Source organism: Lynx canadensis, chromosome A1, assembly GCF_007474595.2.
Source record: "Lynx canadensis isolate LIC74 chromosome A1, mLynCan4.pri.v2, whole genome shotgun sequence".
NCBI classification, from domain to species: domain Eukaryota; kingdom Metazoa; phylum Chordata; class Mammalia; order Carnivora; family Felidae; genus Lynx; species Lynx canadensis.
The window spans coordinates 164,184,711-164,204,436 of NC_044303.2; the positions used below are offsets into that span (position 1 = coordinate 164,184,711).

General features: G+C 37.7%; 1 long non-coding RNA gene across 1 annotated transcript; it reads left to right on the forward strand.

The window, feature by feature from the left end:
* The first annotated feature begins 295 nt into the window (after nt 1-295).
* Nucleotides 296-19,283, forward strand: LOC116738333. Its single transcript, XR_004344151.1, has 4 exons — nt 296-880; nt 5,028-5,099; nt 16,509-16,639; nt 18,995-19,283. It is a non-coding gene; the product is annotated as an uncharacterized LOC116738333 (long non-coding RNA).
* The last annotated feature ends 443 nt before the right edge of the window (nt 19,284-19,726 follow it).

Below are 19,726 nucleotides of genomic sequence, written 5' to 3' on the forward strand. Positions count from 1 at the left end.
ATAATCTTCTACAACTGTGTTTTATCAATTTTAGATATTATCTATTGACTTCTTGTTATGGTAAGTAAGAATTTAAATTTCTAAAGTCTACCTTCCTTGTCTCTAATAATGTGAAATCATTAATCAGTGCATACAGTTAGTGGTTGTGTAAATACTGCTTATTGCTGAGCCAGGCAGAATGCTCTGATTGTTCCTTTTCTTGTAAAATAATTGGTCTTCTTGAAACTGTTTCATTGGTTCCCATTCAGTATATGTATTGTGAGTTTTTTTAATTTTCCAATGAATATATAAAGCAGAGTTCAATATTATTTTCAAAGTAACAGATAACTAATTAGTTCCATGTTTTCCCCTTGAATATCACCTTCTTGTTTCTTGTCAGTAGGATGACTTTATAAGTTGGGCCCACAAAACTAGACAAAAAAACAATGACAGATACTCAGAGGTCAATCCAATGACATCTTTCTATCCCTAAGAGTTGTGTGGTCTTACCAGTCAGGAAAAATTCAAAATGAATGAAGGGTTCATAAAGTTCAGTTTTTAAAGTTAGACAGGGAGATATTTATACTTGAAGAAGGGCCAAAGAAATTCAAAATCCCATCAAGTCATATAGCCAATTACATAGAAGTGGTCAACTTAAAGAATTCTTTGAGTAGACAGAAAAATTAGATAATTTGTGTTTCCATTCTAAGAGTTGCAGCACACTTAAAATCCTCTTCCTTCTTTAGGTCATGACTTTCTTAGTATAGCAGCTATAAGCAGTGCTCATTAAGTCCCATCAAAGTTGAAGGCAAGAATCCCATCCTTGCCTAGTCCAAGGTCTTCTCAGAACAGAAGGAAACTGAACAAGCTGAGAAGATGGCCGTAAAAATGACATAGGATGGTAAGTTCAATATTTTATTGGTAGGTAGTAGTTTTTTCCTTAGTGGGAAAGAACTATTTATCTTTTAACCTTGGTAAGACTCAGAATTAAGTAGAGGAATATTTAGGGAATCAAAGTAACAATGTTTTTTTGTGTTAAAGAATCCCTGCAGGGGTACCTGGGTGGCTTAGTTGGTTGACCATCCAGCTCTTAATTTTGGCTTGGTCATAGTCTCACAGTGGGTGTAAGATTGAACCCTGCCATCCTGTCTCCTGTGGGGCTCCACCCTGAGTTGGAGCCTGCTTAAGATTCTCCCTCCCTCTAACACTGTCCCTCCCTCACTTGCACAGACATGCTCTCTCTCAGTCAGTTGAGAGACCAGCTCTTGATTTCAGCTCAGGTCATGATCTCATGGTTTGAGTTCAAGCCCCACATGGAGTCTGCACTAATGGTACAGAGCCTGCTTGGGATTCTCTGTCTCCCACCTCTCTCTCTCTCCCTCTCAAAAATAAATAAATAAACTTTAAAAATTTTTTTAAAGGGGCGCCTGGGTGGCTCAGTCAGTTAAGCATCTGACTACAGCTCAGGTCATGATCTTGTAGTTTGTGAGTTCAAGCCCCACATCTGTCTCTGTGCTTAAATAACTTCTTTGAGTAGACAGAAAAAAATAGGTAATGTGTATTTTCATTTTAAGAGTTGCAGTGTACTTAAAAGCCTCTTCCTTCTTTAGGTCATAGCTTACTTAGTATAGCAGCTATAAACAGTGCTCGGTAAGTCCAATCAAAGTTGAAGGCAAGAATCCCATCCTGCTGGGAGTCTGGAGCCTGCTTTGGATTCTGTGTCTCCCTCTTTCTGCTCCTTCCCTGCTCATGTTCTGTCTCTCTCTGTCTCTCAAAAAATGAATAAATGTTAAAAACAATTAAAAAAGAAATTTTAAAAAAGAATGCAGTTTTGAGTTTTATGGAACTGTAGTATTTAAGAAAACTTGGCTAATTGGACTTAACAAATCAGCTTTATGATTCTAATTTTAAGATGTGTAATTGATTTAATTTGATTTCAAGTTGAAATCTAACATTAAATTTATAAGAATTATATGAGCACCTTGGATTGGAATATGTGTCGCACATTTAAAGCATTTAAAATGCAGTTTAAAAAGTTTAAACAAGTCTCATGAACCAAGCTACTAAATGGGATTAAAATTTACTAGCTTTATAAATATGATACTGTTATCTTTAAGTCAACTTAAGTGCTTAAGAATTTTGAATTTGTAACCTTACTAAATTGAGCATTTTAAAAGCCAAAGTGCTCTCTGAATAGTCTTTTTTGTGCCTTCAAGCTGCCCTTGACCACATGCATTGCAGAACTCAATTAACAGAGTCGCTCCAGGGTGAGCCCCTTCTCTAAGCCTGCCTCCTTGCTTTCCTGTGTTAGCTTTATGTTTCCCAGATTCTGTGCCCATGTCCTCCTCTGAGTCACATGGTCCCACTCAGAGAAGGACACAGTGTTCTTCCAAGAAGGAGAAAGGGTGAGCCTGTAGAAGATAGGGTGAGAAACAGATGTTGAAGAGAAATCCATCATTGTCTTCCACACAGCCTTTCCCCCAAGCCCCATCCCATCCTTGCCTCCCACTAAGCCATATGCCCCCAGCCCTTCCCTGCTTCCTGGAGTGGCTGGTTTGCTTTTCTTTGGTGTCCCCATCTGCAGTGCCTTCAAGTGCAGTTGCCTCTGCTCTTTAAATCCAGTAACACAATGTGCTGGGCTTTTTTCTTTCCATAAATCTGTTGACACCTCTCATCTGATGTTCTTTCCATTCATACTCTCTTTATGTTGTTGCCCCCCCCCCTTTCTTGTCATTTTAGAGTGGTTTGGGAAGAAAGGGTAGGTACATTGTAAGAGCTGAACTTTTCATTAATAGGAAGTCTCTTTCACAATATGTAAATAGCCTGTTAGTTCATCTATCCTAATTTGTTTAAATGTCTGTTATTATAGACACCTTAAATTCCTTCTTTTTCTTTCCTGACAGCTTGTTTTCTTCTGATAAATTATTTCCTTGTAGTAAATTACAAGAGGTGGAATTATGGGATCAAAAGTTGTAAAGAGATACAGTGTGGGGTAGTAGAAGTGTGGGTTTTGGTATATAGTTTAATTCCTAATTAAACGCATTGCTGTCTGTATGATAAGCAACTTATTTTTTTGATCTAACCCAATTTAGATTGAGACAGAATATTTATTGCAAAAATCAAAATAATCTGCAAGGAAAATAAAGTAAAATTAAAGTAAATAAAATTTAAAGTAGCTATAAGTATGGCTTAAAAAATAAAAAATAAAGTACTTTCCTTGGTGTTAAAATCCTGCTACATAACCTCCTTAACAAATTTAATTCCATTACTTACCATTTTCCTTTCTTAAAACATCTCTAGGTTTGACAATTTCTATGCATCAAATCACTTCTAAGTTTTACAAACTGTCTACACCCTCAATGCTTTCTAGCACAGGCATATGAAGGTTGAATAGTGTTTTTTTGCACCTAACTAGTGCTTAGCAAACTGTATTACAATAAAAACAAGTTATTTCACTAACAGCCTTTTGCAATTCGTGTGAAAAGTTATTAAGCTGGGGCACCTGGATGGCTCAGTCAGTTGAGCGTCCAACTCTTGAATTCATCTCAGGTCATGATCTCAGGGTTGTGGGATTAAGCTCCACCATCAGGCTCCACACTAAGTCTGGAGCCTACTTGGGATTCTCTCTCTCTCTCTCTCTCTCTCTCTCTTTCTCTAAAAGAAAAAAAAAAGTTATACTTTTCTGGAATCTTGCCAGCTTTTAAATAATGACTAAGTACAAACAGGAGAATGGTGTCCTCACCTCATTGTCCTAACTGCATTACTAAGAAGTTGATTGCCAAAACTGCACAGATAACAGATTCCTAGCTTTTCCATTTCAGTTTTCACTTTGAAGAGGCCAGTTTACTACAGAATCTGTTTGGATTGAAGCCTGCCCAATTTTTGGCTCTTGCTTCACTCTCCTCAAACTATGGATAAGACATTAAATATTTCCTTGAGTATACATTTCACTTTCAATTGGCACCTTTATTAAAAAGAAAAGCACAAGCAAAATCAGAGTAAATGGGGGTAGTCATTAGAACATCAGAAAGGAATATAAAATTGTTTGTATTTTTCTGAAATGTTGCACATATTACCAGAAATAAAATACACAATTTTTAAAATGCTAAGCCTATTTATTATTCACCTGATTTAAAAAGAGAAGAAGTTCTAGTCAAGTAACTCAGCTACAGGCCTTTCATTTGAATAGAGACATTATTTTCAACTTCATCGTAAATTATTTTTCCAAGCTCCTTAAAGAGCCTGGGGAGATTAACAGAGCACGTATTATTATTCATGATAGATAAGGAAGTTGACCTCCAGAGAGTTTGCCAAAGGAAACACAGTAAGTCAGTGACATAGCTGTAAAAGGAATTCAGGTGGCCCAACTTCTGGGCATTTTTGTCTCACAGAACCATCTTTCAATGATTAGCTCTCTCAGTGCTTATTACTTTAATTTGCTAACCTTGCCAAGTGGCTGAAGTCCTGAGGAAGTATCATTTGGTGTTTGTAATTCATTATGCAGTTACTGAAAAAAAATATTTTTCAAATCAAAAGTATTTTAGTGCACAGAAATTCTGGTAGCTTGACTGGGTTTCAGGAATCTTCATGCAAGAAGTATAGCTTGGGGCACCTGGGTGGCTCAGTCAGTTAAGCGTCCGGCTTCAGCTCAGGTCATGATCCCACAGTCCATGGGATTGAGCCCCACGTTGGGCACTGTGCGGACAGCTCAAGAGCCAGGAGCCTGCTTCGGATTCTGTGTCTCCCTCTCTCTCTGCCCCTCCCCGACTCATGCTCTGTCTCTGTCTCTCTCAAAAATAAATAAACATTAAAAAAAATTTTTTTTAAAGAAGTATAACTCAATCTTATCTTTTATTTATTCAGTCTGTATGTCAACTCTGACCACAGTGTGGTTATGGGAAGAGAACTGAATGAAAATCTGGGAGGTCTGTGGGTCTCAGCCCTGTCCTCCACTAGTACATCTCCCTGGGCAAACTGGTCACCTTCCTCCAACTTCAGTTGCCTTTTAGGTAAAACTCAAAATAATATCTGCTTTTCCTGCTTTCCAGGCTTTTTGTGATAAGCAACAATAAGATGATATATGGGAAAATGCTTGGTAGACTATGAAGCATACCACCAAGGTAAGATATTATTATTTCCTCAATACCACAGAACAGGTGAAGAGATACCTCTTAGGTTCATGGAAGTGGAAGGCCACTTAAGACATTTCAGCCTTTGCTCTTGTTAGGATTTATTTGCTTGAATGATACAACTTGACCTTTAGTAAATATTTCCACCACGAAAGCAATTCAAGTGTGGCGGTTTACAATAGGCTGGGTGTCTCTTTACAAAGTACAAAGGTATACCAATTAGACCTATGTGAAATTCCTGGTCTTTAGGGATGAGAGTAATAGGGAACAATCTGTAGGATTAAATCCAGGTTTACTATAATTTGGTAGCTTATGAGTTGTTTTCAGATTTGCTATGTGGCTACTGGGTTTTCAAATTCTCTTACCAGTAAACAGTAGGTTTTGAAAGAGCAATAATTTAGTAAACTCTATGTTTGTGTGTGTCTGTATACATGAAGGTGCTCATGCAGGCAAGAATTAAATGTTTGGAGAAAAACTGAATTGTTCAAAATTGTTGTTGACCTTTTATTGCAAGCAGAGTTATCACTCATGGAAGATTCATGATGCCAAGAATACAATCTAGTACCCAGCATAGAATACTCATTTTTAAAAAAAATTTTTTTTCAACGTTTATTTATTTTTGGGACAGAGAGAGACAGAGCATGAACGGGGGGAGGGGCAGAGAGAGAGGGAGACACAGAATCGGAAACAGGTTCCAGGCTCTGAGCCATCAGCCCAGAGCCTGACGCGGGGCTTGAACTCACGGACCGCGAGATCGTAACCTGGCTGAAGTTGGACGCTTAACCGACTGCGCCACCCAGGCGCCCCAAGAATACTCATTTAAAGACCTGACTGAAATGTGGCATAATACAAGTTTAGATTTAAGTTTTCCGTTCCATTTTGGTGGAGGCACTGGGCAGGAGAGCCTGCTAAATTAATATGTATCTGTGTGGCAGGTTGTACCTGTGCTTGTCCAAATGTGCCAGGGCTTTAGTTGCACTGAAGATATACATCAGTCTGTCCATTTGTACCCACTCTGTCTGACATTTGAAATTCCTTTACTGTAGAGTTCTGAGATAAGAAATTTAGATCAATAAACAGGTGAATGAGAGAATAGAAGAGAGGAAAAAAGGAAAGAGAATTGATTTTTAAGTCAAAAAGTACTGTAGAAAATAATTGTTTATTTTTCCAATTGTGAGATAATTTATTTTCTAATAGATTTGAATCCCCTCTAATATATTATTGGCATTAACGTGGACCTTTAAGAAAACAACATATGGGTGTGGCACTTGGGTGGCTCAGTCAGTTAAGCATCTCACTCTTGATTTTGGCTCAAGTCATGATTTCATGGTTCGTGAGTTGGAGCCCCACATCAGGCTCCACACTGACAGTGCAGAGCCTGCTTGGGGCTCTCTCTCTCTGTCTTTCTTTCTCTCTCTGCCCCTCCCCCACTTGTACGCATGCACTCTCTCTCTCTCTCTCCCTCTCCAATAAAATTAAAAAAAAAAAAAAACTACGTATGGGACATTGGTCAATTCATTAAGTGATGATGGTCAGAAGTCCCTTAAACACATAGCAGTTATGTAAATGATCTTTCTGCATCAGAATTGCCCAGTGCTATGCCCCTTATTAAGTAAGAAAATAGGCTTAAGTTTTCAATTTTCTGATAAACAAATGTTTATGATTAATAAAACTGATGTGAGAAATTAATGCCACTCTTCTCCAGAACATACGTTTTTGGGATTGCACTATATGCCTCAAAAAATGTTTAGAAATGGTTCTTACTTTCATGGCATTTATAATGAGGCAAGTCCCTTTGACTAAAAACTAAAAAGCAAAAGCATACACTTCTGTTCTTTCACGACTACTGTCTTGCTCTAATCTTTCCTAAAATCATCCAAAATACGGCCTGTCCACATGGAGCATTGGGCCTTTTAGAATGGTTGGTAATACACTGTTCAGTTAAAGCTGAACAGTTGTTAATGCAGGTCTTTTGTCTGTTATTACCAATTACTTGGGGGAAAAAGTTCAATGATTAATTAAATCTGGGAATAAGCCCAGATTAAACAAAGTTAAATGTGCTTCATTAATGCAAGGGTCCTTCATAGCCTTTAAAAATGATAACAAGTCTGTGATTCTTCCAATGGGGAACTTAATAGACAGTGTTCCCCAAATGCATTTGACCTTGAAATTCTTTTCTCATGGATGTATCTCTTGGGAGAGAAAGATCATTTAGAAATTGACATTAGTATGGATATTAGGAAAGCCTTTTAAATGGTCTGGTTCCAGATTATAATCAGACAGAGTTCTAGCACTAGCTCAGCTACTTATTAACTATGTCCCTGGACATGTCACAAAAACCTTTCTAAGTCTTAACTTCCTCATCTGTAAATGAGAGTACAAATACTTACTTCAAATTGTAATTACAAGAATAAAAACAAAACAAAACAAAAAAAGCTATGTGAAAGTGCCCTGCAAACTGCAAGGAATTTTAAAGATAGTAAACATTATGAAAATAATGGGCATGGCATTAAATGTTGGTCTCACTAAGAATGTTTGACCTACTCATTTTTTTAATGTGCTATGACATTAGATTAATGATATGCAATTATCAGATTTTCTGATTCAGCAAAGGAGAGCTGTTCTCCTCCAAACCATTCAGGTAGTGAAGTATTAACTTTAGGAGAAATAACTATAAAGTAATGAGGCAAACATTTCCATGTGGATCATTATTTTATAACAATATCATGTGAACTCTTGCATAGTGTTTATTGAACTAGAGATGATAGGTGTTGAAGAGTAAGCTTCATTATGGTTGGTGAAATACCAGACTGTAACTTTCCTCACTTGGATTGGTGGTAAAATACTCAGAAATGAGGAAAAGAAAATTATATGAGTAAATAACAAAATGATTTTGAGTTTCTCCCTAGTATCAACTATATGGCTGGTGGAGATAATAATGAACCCATAAAATTACAACATCAGGTTGGAGAAGTGTGAGAAGGCAGAGGGTCTAAAACATCTAGTATTACTGAAATAGAGTGAATTGGTTCTCCTCTATAGAAAAACATGACAATGTAATAAAAGACTGAAGTTTGGAGCTAGACAGCCTGGGATCAAGTCCTGGTCCTGCCAGTGTATAAGTCATCTATAAAATGGGTAAAACAAATAGTACCTATTGTACAGGGTCGTTGTGAAAATTAAATGACTTAATGGATATAAAGTTTCAAAAAAGCCATTATCCTAAATGTGTTTAATAAAGGCAATTCATATATTCAACACCAGATGGCAGTGTAGCCATCCAAGGTCAGGTTGTCTGATAGGCCATGAGCCAGCATGAATCTCTGAAATACAGGGTAATCAAATTCTAGAAGATTTCTATGAAAATAAGATGAATTTAAAGGCTCTATACAAATAATTCTATATAAAGTCACAGAATATATATAAAAGAATAGCTTTAAAAAAAAAAAAGAAAAGCTTAAATAAAATATACCTGATTACCATTAGTTAGTTGCTTTCTGTCACCAATTATTCAAACCATGGGTCCATGGTTTACTAGGTGACTAAGTTTGGACAGGTTACTTACCCTTTCTAAGCCTCAATTGTCTTATCTGTAAAATAATACATAAGTTTAACAAAACTTTGTTGAGCCACTGTATGTCAGGCTCAAAATGTTCTAGGAGCTGGGGATATAGTATTTTTTAAAAGGATAGAAATCCTTGGCTGTGTGATGCTTATACTGTACTCCAGTAACTAGTCTCTAATTAAAAATCAGAGAACATCTATCACTTGAAATCAGACACTGGTTGTATTCCGGGATGTTAGATTGAGACCCCCTACCTCATTTTACACTGAATCCCCAAAGGCTGAGAACTAAATCATAGGTTCAACATATCTCCACATTTTGTAGCAAGGTATTCAATAGGCCACTGATGCAGTACCTGCGAAAAGAGTTATCAACCACTGCAAACTTCAGCTCAATACATACCCCCAAGCATGTAAGAGAGCTTGGATGGGTCAAAAGAAATAATTGTTTTTAAAGAGAATTTAGAGACACCTGGGTGGCTCAGCTGGTTGGGCATCCGACTTTGACTCAAGTCTTGATCTCATGGTTCGTGAGTTTGAGGCCCTCCTCAGGCTCTTTGCTTGAAGTGAGGAGCCTGCTTCGGATCCTCTGTCACCCTCCCTCCCTGCCCTTTCCCTGCTCATGCTCTATCTCTCTCTCTCTCTTAAAAATAAGTAAATAAACATTTTTTAATAAGAGAGAATTTATTTGGGACAGTTGCTGGAGATCTGAGCATCCTCACCACAGTGAAGAGTGGGTAACGTTCCTTCTCACCTACATGAGAAAGGGACCTTCAAGAGAAACACTGGGAGGACTTGACTTGAGTGTCCTGGAGTTGAAGCACATGAAGGTCATGTGAGAGGCTGTGGCTGGTTAGGCCTGAGGTAGCAGAGCCAAGGGAGGAGAGCTGAACTGCTTGCGAAGTACACTTCTATTGCTGACTGCCAGAAAGCACGGCTGTTTCTCATGGACAAAATGTGAACTCCAAGGATGTGAAGAATCCCTATCTGGAAAGACAATCTGATACTCAGTGTTACAGGGTAACCTGAGGCCCATTGCAATTTTCAAGAGTTTATTAGAGCAAGTGTGGATAGGGATGGAGCACTCCATGGACAAGAGGTGGGAGAAAAAGGCTTTTATAAAGCAAACCTGGAAGTAAAGCAAGGAAACTGATTGAATGTAGCTTACGTGGTTGCCTTATTTAGGAGCAACCAGTTGGCTGTTTGTGATTGGTTGTTCTTAAATTTCGTTTTCTTCAAAGGAGTGCATTTACAGGAATTGACTCGTGTTTAAGTTTCTGCTTGTTTACACAGGCTACCAAGACAGTAGAGCCACCTCAGTCTCATTGCTTCCTTTTTAATTCCTTGAACACCACAAAGGAGTCCCAGGTGTCCCAGGGCAGGAGGGAGGAATCATGATGACCACTTGGGGCAAGGCGCAGTGAGCCTCACAGTGTGAGGGCCCCAGCAGCAGTGTCTCTGAGGAGCTCTGCCAGAGAAGGACTCAGCCCTAGGGGTCCACCAGCTCAGGAGCCCCAAAGGTGCAATCTGTGCCAGCCAAGCAGGGCTTTCCTGCCCCGGACTATCTCTGAAGTGAGGGTGTGAGGAGTTGCCCACGCTGGGACAGGAAGGGAGGACTAACTTGGAAGAAAGCTTGGAACATGAGTTATTACACCGCACTGAGCATTTTAATTATTAAACTGAGAATATTCTTATGCCCAGATGGGATTAGAAGGCGTATGTTCTTGTTAAGTTTCCAAAAATTCAGGTATCTGCCTGACATTTCAACCAGGGACAGGAATATACTTAGCCTTCCAAGTAAAGTAAAAGCAGATTTAACATATGTAAAGTGCCTAACGTAGTAAATATTTTCTATTTTCATCACTGTTTTTATTATCAGCTCATGTAACGTGTTGGACTCTAAGTTGTACCATTCTTACACTGAAGATCGAGTGAATGTTGCCAAGGACACTCGAATGGTGTACTGTAAAGAGTGGACCAAGCAGAATTCACGTGACTGTTTACTTCCTTCACAATCCATCCACACCTAGGGTCTGGCTCTGTTTCCTAGTGCCATAAAGTGGGGGGTAAAGTCCCTTACCTGAATGTCTGATCCATATTTTCCAATCGTCATCACATAGTCCTTCTCAGCTGTCCAGTAAGGCTCTGTGGTCCGACCAAGGAAACAAAGTCAGGGGTGCTCATCTAGCTATGCAGTGGGCTGCCCATAAAAATGTGTAGAATGAATACACATATGAAGGCCTGGGGCAGGATGAGGGACATCAAATTACTTTCAGAATTTTGATGATGAATCCATTCTGGCCACCAAATTGCACCAAAATGGTGTAATTTGAATGGTGTCTTCAGAAATATTTCTTCCCCACAAGACTGTGGAGTGTTTCCACCACAGAGTGCCACTCCTTTCAGCAAAGGCATGCAGCATTTTTCAGAGCGGTGTTCTGCCAACTCTTCCAGGTGTCAACAGGAATATAGAGAGAAAATAAAAGTTTCCGCAAGGCAAATAAGCTTGAGAAATGGTGCACACTTTTCCCTCCCTACTGGAACATACACGTGAGCATATTATAGAGTCCTCAAAATTGCATATTAGTTTTGCTAAACCCAGAATATTTACTGACTTCCTAGGAGCTCTGAACACCATTTCCTTTTCCTCAGCACACTTGCTTAATGTCCCTCTGACAACTGTTCTTTGTCACACCATTCTGGATCCATAGGATTGATGCATGACCTCCAGAAAGACTCTGTGCAAAGGAAGAGCACGAAAAGAAGTTGGTGTGGAGATTATCCCCAGCCATGATTCTGGAAAGTAGAAAATAGGACTGCAAGGATGCAGGACCCATGGGGAGAGGTAGCTTTTGAGGAGGTGATGGAAGATAAAGAAAGGGTTGAAAACCACTGTATCTAGAAGACTAGGAGATCAAAAGGAAGCAGGAGCACAATGGAAAAATGGAAAAATGCAATGTGTTTCACAATTCTGTGTATGACAAGATATAGAAATAGTACTTTATGTTACTCTAGGGGACAAGAGCTTGGTGGAAGATGGAAGTGCCATAGACTACAACTCAGTTATCTATTTTGTCTGTTTAATTAAGACTTCTATAACACTCACTGTGTTTCAGGCACTGTTCAGAGCATGTTACAAACATGAATCCATCAAATTCTCAAAATAATTGTGAGGTAGTCCCCACACAGATGAGGGAACTAAGGCACAAAGACATTTATTAGCTTAAGGACTGGGACTCAGGTCTAGATCCTTTCTCCAGAGGCCATGCTCTTAATCTCTGCCCTCTGCTGCCTTTGTGAATCCACGAAGTCAAATAGAACACTGCTGGAGGTGATCCCAAACCATCTAGTAGTACAAACAACAATTGAAAAATTAAAGGAAAAACTCCCTCTCTTTTAGGTCCTCTGGAATGGGAGAAAGTTCTCCACTTTAATCAAAATTGACTGACATTAATGTTTATTCCTGTAACTTCTTGCTATGACCTTTCATATACCCAAGATGAAACTAAAATTGATGTGAGGGATAGTGTTCCAGGTAAAACAACTTAAGTGATAAAACTTGTTACCTCAGCAATGTTGCCCGAGGGGCAGACTTACATTTTTCATGGAAAATGTTAGGCAGAAGGTCTTGATGCCATTTCATGCACCATTTAATCAGGTTTAGCTCTAGAAACAGGGAGAGATGAAAAGCTATATTTTTCTTTTTTAAAAATACAACTCCTATTTTTGGCATAAAAGTAATTCATGCTCACTATAGAAAACTTTGAAAAAACATAAATTATAATTAAGAAAATAAAAAGTATGCATAGTTTACCACCCAAAGACAACTACTTTGATGTATTTACCTCTATTCATTTTTGTCTTTTTTTTAATTTTTAAAAAATGTTTACTTATTTTTGAGAGAGAGAAAAACAGAGCACAAGCAGGGGGCTGGGGGACAGAGAGAGAGGGAGACACAGGATCCAAAGCAGGCTCCAGGTTCTAAGCTGTCAGCACAGAGCCGGACGTGGGGCTCGAACTCACGAATGGTGAGATCAAGACCTGAGCCAAAGTCGGATACTTAACCCACTGAGCCACCCAGGTGGCCCCATTCGTTCTTTTTCTATGCTGAATATATATGTGTGTGTTTAACATAATTATGGTCATTCTGAATACACGTTTGCATCTTACACATTAACATTTTGTCATGAACATTTTTTTTGTGTGTCTCAAAGAATCTTTATGTATGATTTGTCTGTTCTGTTGTTTTAAATTCTTTATTTTTATGTGTTGGTGCCAAGCCCCGTGCTCTTTGTCTTTCGATATAAGGAATTTGGTTCTTTTGCTTTTGTCTTTTGCAGTGATTTGTATGGGTTTCATTTCTTGTTTGTACTTGCATTGAAAAAACAGATCTCTAATTATGCAAGTCAAGACTGAAACTAACTTTTTTTTTGACTCAGTTCACTTCAATAGATAGGAAGCTTTTTATGTTTCTGTTTCTTCACACCTGTCCTTCTCCACTTCTTGATCTTTGCCAGCATCATTTGGGGTTTAAACTATTATTTAATATAATATTATATGATAGTTAATATTATATTGTATATATTTATACTTTAAATATTTATTATATTTGTATATTCAAATATATTCTTAGAGATGATTTAACTTTTATTATTCTTGTGACCATATTCATAACAATTTTCTTCTTTTTTACTTTTTTTACTCAGAAATAATTTCAGACTTCTAAAATACTACAAAAACAAAAAAAGTATAAACGCTTTTGAAGGTACATACCCTCCCAAATCCAGATTTGCAAAATATCTCAATATATGCTTCCTCAAAGAATTGCATAGATGCATATGAAAAATGCATAACATTAATTGATACTAAGAAAATATAAATTAAACCCACAATGAGATACTACTACACCCTTGTTAGAGTGAGTAAAATTAAAAATGCTGATTGTACTAAGTGTTGGCAAGGAAGCAGAACCACCAGAACCCTCATACGCTATTAGTGAGAATTTGAAATGATATGACCATGTTGGAAAAGAGTTTGACACCTACTTTAAAAATTAACATATACGTATCATATGACCCAGTCATCCCACTCGTACATATCCACCCATGATAAATGAAAACATAATGCGCACAAATACTTGAACCTGAATGTTCATAACAGCTTTACTTGTAATGTCTACAAACAGGTGACTACATAAACACATTGTGATATATCCAAACCATGGACATGTACTATTCTGCATTAAAATAGAACACTGTAGATACACGCAGGAACAGGAATGAGTCTCCATATAATTGTGATGATTGTAAGAAGCCAGGCGTAAGAGAATCTGTACTATATCATTCCATGTATGTAGCATGTTAGAATATGAAAACAAATCTAATGACAAAGCAGATCACTGGCTGCCCAGGTGGGGGACGGAGTGGTAATGCGATCGCTGTGGGAAGAAAGGATGACAAAGGCACAAGGTAACTCTGGAGCTGATTGATATCTTCATTATCTGGGTTGTTGGGATGAGTTCACAAGTGTGTACATACATCAATACTTAACAAACTGTACTTTTTAAATAAGTGCAGTTTGTTTTATTTTAGTTATACTCCAATAAATCTATAAAAAATCATAATAGACACAGTATTTTTATATATATGGTACTGTTTTCTGGCTCTTTATAAAACATAAAAGATACAAAAAAGCATTTAGCACTCTAGCAGGCAGTTATAGTAGAGGCTCAGTATAATTTAGTTGAAAATAAATCTGATTTATGACTCTTGTTTATCAATATGTTTGGCATAGAGTAAAAAGTATACCTCTAATTCCATATGGAATCATAGTTTCCCTTTGGTATATTTTTGGACTAAACAAATAAAAATGAATGCAAGAAAAAGTTTTCCTGGCCCATGGAACCCAATGACAAAACAGCAGGAACAAGAGTCAGATCATCGGCCTTGCTCTCTCTTTAGATATATAGATACAGAGACATATATGTACATGTGTCTATATATATTCATACATAGTACACACAGAGAAATGTACAAATTTAAATCCATCTAAGAGGATTAGACAGATTTTTAGAAATCTATTCATTGTTACCTGATGGTCAGAGATTTCAAAGTGAATTTATACAAGATGCCTTAAGTACAGTTGTGTTCAATAGATTTTTTAAAATGAATCTATTTTGTGTTTTGAGTTACTTATATATTCACATAAAAGTCTTTTAATGCAAATGACTTTCAATATTTTAAAACATTAGTTTTGGTCATCTAGCCCTAAACGTTGCTCCTACCTATGAAAAACACTACTCTAAAAAAGCTTCCAATTGAAGATACTAAACAAAATAAATACTGTTTCCAAAATTATTCTGGCACTGAAGTTAGCATTATTTGTGTAAAAGTCATTAGAGACAACTGATAAAGAAGATGGTCACTCAGTGGTTTAAAGCAGGAAATAAAGGGGCACCTGGGTGGCTCAGTCAGTTAAGCATCTGACTTCGGCTCAGGTCATGATCTTGCAGTTCATGAGTTCAAGCCCTGCATCGGGCTCTGTGCTGACAGCTCAGAGTCGGGAGCCTGTTTCAGATGCTGTGTCTCCCTCTCTCTCTCTGACCCTCCCCCATTCATGCTCTGTCTCTCTCTGTCTCAAAAATAAATAAACGTTAAAAAAAATTTTTTTTTAAAAAGCAGGAAATAAAAAATAATACTTTGCTTTCTTGTTTACTTTTTCATCATTTGAATATCCTCATGCTGTTATTACTTATAAACTCTGGTTTATCAAAGGCCAGAGTTCATTATACAGTTAATACTTTTTTTTTAATAGTAAAGTTAAGGTGTTAAGGTGAAAAAAAACTGAAAAGAGGAGAAATATGAGAAAAGGAGGTAGAATGCTGAAGATTTATACTATTAAGTTTAAAAGATTACTAAATATGCATACCAAATATAGAATTTCTAAAATCACCATTTAGCTTTGAGCTCATATTTAATTAGCTCATCAATAATTCAATATTTGTTAGACTTCTATAGTTAAGGAACTATGAGAGACACCATGATAGATGATTCTTAAATCTTCAAGAAAAATAGTACATAAGAAGTGTAGCATATGGCTGGAAATTGAACCTTGGGAAACATATTTATAAGGGATGTGAAAGAAGTAAATCCACTGGGTGAAAAAGTGAATAAAAAAGCTAAGAGGAGAATCTGAGTAGTGTATCATCTTGGAAACTAAGCTTATATCATAACCACATTTGACACAGCATTGAGGACATGTGGTAGCTCGTCAATATCCAATATCCTCTCCTTTGAGGCATATGGAAAACAACACATTCCGGCTCCATAGGGGGCAAACCTGGCAATTTGAGTAGTTATAGCCAATGAGCTTTGAGCAGCAGTGGTGCAGCAGAGCAGATCTAAGATGTCCTTTCTCTCTCTTCTCCCACCATGTGTTGGCATAGTGGAAGGTCCATCAGCCTGTGTCCTTGAATGACTGTATGAAGCAGGGCATTTTTATGGTGACATATAACACGAGAGAGAAATGTTAACTTGTGTGGTGTTAAAGGACTGGGATTTGATGGTTGACTGTTTTTAAAACACAAATTTAGCAGCCTTGACTAAAGCAAGCAAGAAGTTAGCACTGCTATGTATCAGAGCAGCCAAAGCAAATTCTGCCAGCCAGATTTTGGTGGGCCTCTGATGCTATCTTAAAGGATTTTCTCTTTCTGGATCAGAAAAACAACACAATCATGTGTCTCAGATAGAAGAGATAAAACAAACACGGCCACATTTTTGGGTGATACGTATTGACTTATCATTTCCAATCTCACAACCATAATATATTTTATCATAGAATACCATTTACTTGCCTGAAAGTTCCATATTGCAATGAAGCATCTTGTCACCGTGAGCCTACACCAAATGTTAACAATGTTTATGAAGCGCTGGAGCACCACGCATGATTTTGTATGGAGTTTGAGTAAGGTAAGTTTTTTTTTAATGTTTACTTATTTTTGAGAGAGAGAAAGCAAGCATGAGCAGGGGAGGGGCAAAGAGAGAGGGGAACAGAGTATCTGAAGCAGGCTCTGTGCTGACAGTAGAGAGCCCAATGTGGGGCTCAAACTCACGAACTGTGAGATCATGACCTGAGCCAAAGTTAGCCACTTAACCAACTGAGCCACCCAGACACCCCAAGTAAGATAAGTTTTAATCACCCCTTCCAATCAAGACACTATGCTATCAGGCACCACAAGATCACTCCCCCAAGATCAACGCCAGTGAAAACAGTGGAAATAGAAACATCAGGATAGACAGGAAGCTGTCAGAAATTCCTGGGAAGACTGAGGGCTGTTTTGAATGGTTGCATGAGGGAATGAAGGTCCTAGTTCAGGGCATTCTCGATCTTGCCTCAATTGTGCCCAGAATCCACATAGATGCAAGTGTCCTCAAGTGTAAAATCTTGGCAACCCAAATGTTGGTTAGGAGTTTCAAAAACAAGCAGGTGGAGATTGATAGCCTTGGATAGTCACCTCTCTTCCCCTGACTCCTCACCCAAGCCTCCAGGACTGGTGACACAAACTAAGATGTTTTTCTGGTGCCCATGGCACTCCGCCTTTAGGCACACACATGTCCGCTGCCCCACAAACACTCCAAGGGCATCAGGTCTGAGTTAGACTGGAGTTTGACCTTTGGTCTGCCCCCACATATGTTTCTGGACAGAGCAATGTGTACTCCAATAGGAATATTAACTGAAAGGTTAAAGTAAGGAGATATCTGAGGAGCACAGCTATTTTAAAAGAAAACAGCAAACTGCATTAGAGTCCATCAAAAGAATAAATTTTACAACTGATGGGACAAGGATTCAAAATAAGCATTATAAATACACTCAAATGGCTTAGGAAAGATATTACCAATATGAAACAGTATGAAAATGTGAAAAGTAACAGGCGGAAATATTATGTGTAAAATAGTATAGGACTTGAAATAAAGAGCACAATAGACAGGATAAAAAGTAGAATTGGCACAGTAGCAGAATTAATGAATACGTTGGAGATTTGATGGAGGCACTCTCCCAAAAGGGAACAGGTAAAGATAACAACACAGAAAATATAAAAGGAAAGTTAAGTAATGTGGAGGTGATAAGTATAAAAGCTAACATCTTGATATTAGGAGTCCCAGAAGTAAAGAGAGGAGTTAATGTTTGAAGAAACAATGGACATCAATTGCCCAGACTGAAAGGTGAATGTTTTCAGTGAAAAAAATATATATAGTGTGTGACAAAAAATGAGAAATAAAGAAAAAGCCGCATTTAGGCATAGTCTATAAAATTTAAGAATATCCAAGATACAAAACTTAGTAAATTTCAGGAAAAGCAAATCAGGTATCCCTAAACACATACAGCTTATCCCTGTATGTACTGTTCATAAGAAATTGTTACATTTCTAAGCTATCAACTTGTCTGTAATCAAAACAAAATAGCACTTGTTTGCAAAGGCTGATTATGAAGATAATCCAACCTGGTTTGAGGATATGGATAATTAGTAAAAGAGCAAAACAGCTTATTCACCACAGCTGGGGGAAATATATTTTCCCTTGACTAGATGCAATATTTTCTTTGACTCTTTTAAAATCCTAAGCAATATTCTGAATAAACATCACTCTACTACCTGACAGCTATGAAGAAGTATATATAGATTAATACTTTAGTGGGATAAAATTATAATAAAAGTAAGCTTACCTATTAAAATGTTTATTATCATTATCATATTGCAAAGTAGTCTGGCTTAGATAGAAGTTGTTCATGTAAATGATTGTAAGTAATATTATTATAACCAGATCAAAGTGTGTTCTTTCCTCAATTTTTTAGTCCTCCAGTTAAAAATCAGTAAATTTTAAGTAAGAAATATTATCATTGTCACCATCATCATCATCATTGCCACTTTCATGTGTGTTAGTATCTCCCCTCTCCCCCATATATATAAAATGGCATTCTTGCTTCTGAGTGATCTTAGGCATTGGGATTTCCTAGCCACCAACCCCTTTATGCCATGCCATAAAAAGTAAGCACCCAGTTTTTTGTTTGTTTTTTGCCAGATCAGTTGCAAAATTCCCCTTCCTTGCTTCTCTCAATATTTATTGAGTGCTCACTATGTACTAGCACTGAATTATGGTGATAAAAGAGAAAAAAAAGCTTTGATCTCTGATCTATACCTTCTGCAAGACCTGGAGGGCTGGTGAGCAATTGTTCCTTGCTCAACAGTTCTTTGTTGAATATCCTGGGGACTAAGGGATTTGAGGGAATTGAATCTAGACCAAGAAGGTATTGATTGTATGTCGCAGGTATGCTCCCAGGATGTGGGAATGAAGAAAGTTGCTCATCCAGGATTCGTAGCAATGGAAAGGCAAGAACTGAAAATGTGACTACAGAGACATGGTAAAGCTAACCTAGGTTTTAGGGGGGAAAGGATGATCAGCATTCCTCCAAGAATGTAGTAATGTCTCATCTCTCTCTCGCTCTCTTACTCTCTTTCTCTCTCCTCCACCCTCGCTCTCCCTCCCCACCTCTCATACATACATACACACACACCAGGTTTGATTTAAGGCCCAACCTTAAGCATGCACAGTGTGATTTTAAAAACCAACTCTTTCTTTCTGACTCTGTGATTTAGCATGGAGAAACAAAGCTTTCATTTGCCTGGTAATAATCATAATAGAGTTAATAACGTAGCATTCCCAAGATGGCTATGTTACTGAGAAGCACAGGAACCCAAGAGCCAACTTACAATTTCTGGCTGTGTCATTAACAATGGGCTTAAGTTTCAAAAATAATCAATAAAGTGATATTGCAAAAATCACAATGCCTTATAAGGAAGTCATAGTCATCCTATTTGCTAAGGTACTTAAAACAATAATTGTTGATTAAACTCACTAAATTGTGGTGGATGGAGGTGCCACGTCCTCAACAAACCAGATACTCTTAAAAAAAAGGTTGATTCAGAGAAGCTTTCTTTGTAAGACAGCCGTGGGGGCTTTTCCAGGTAAATACTTAGAGGTTCAAAGAACCGAAAGGGT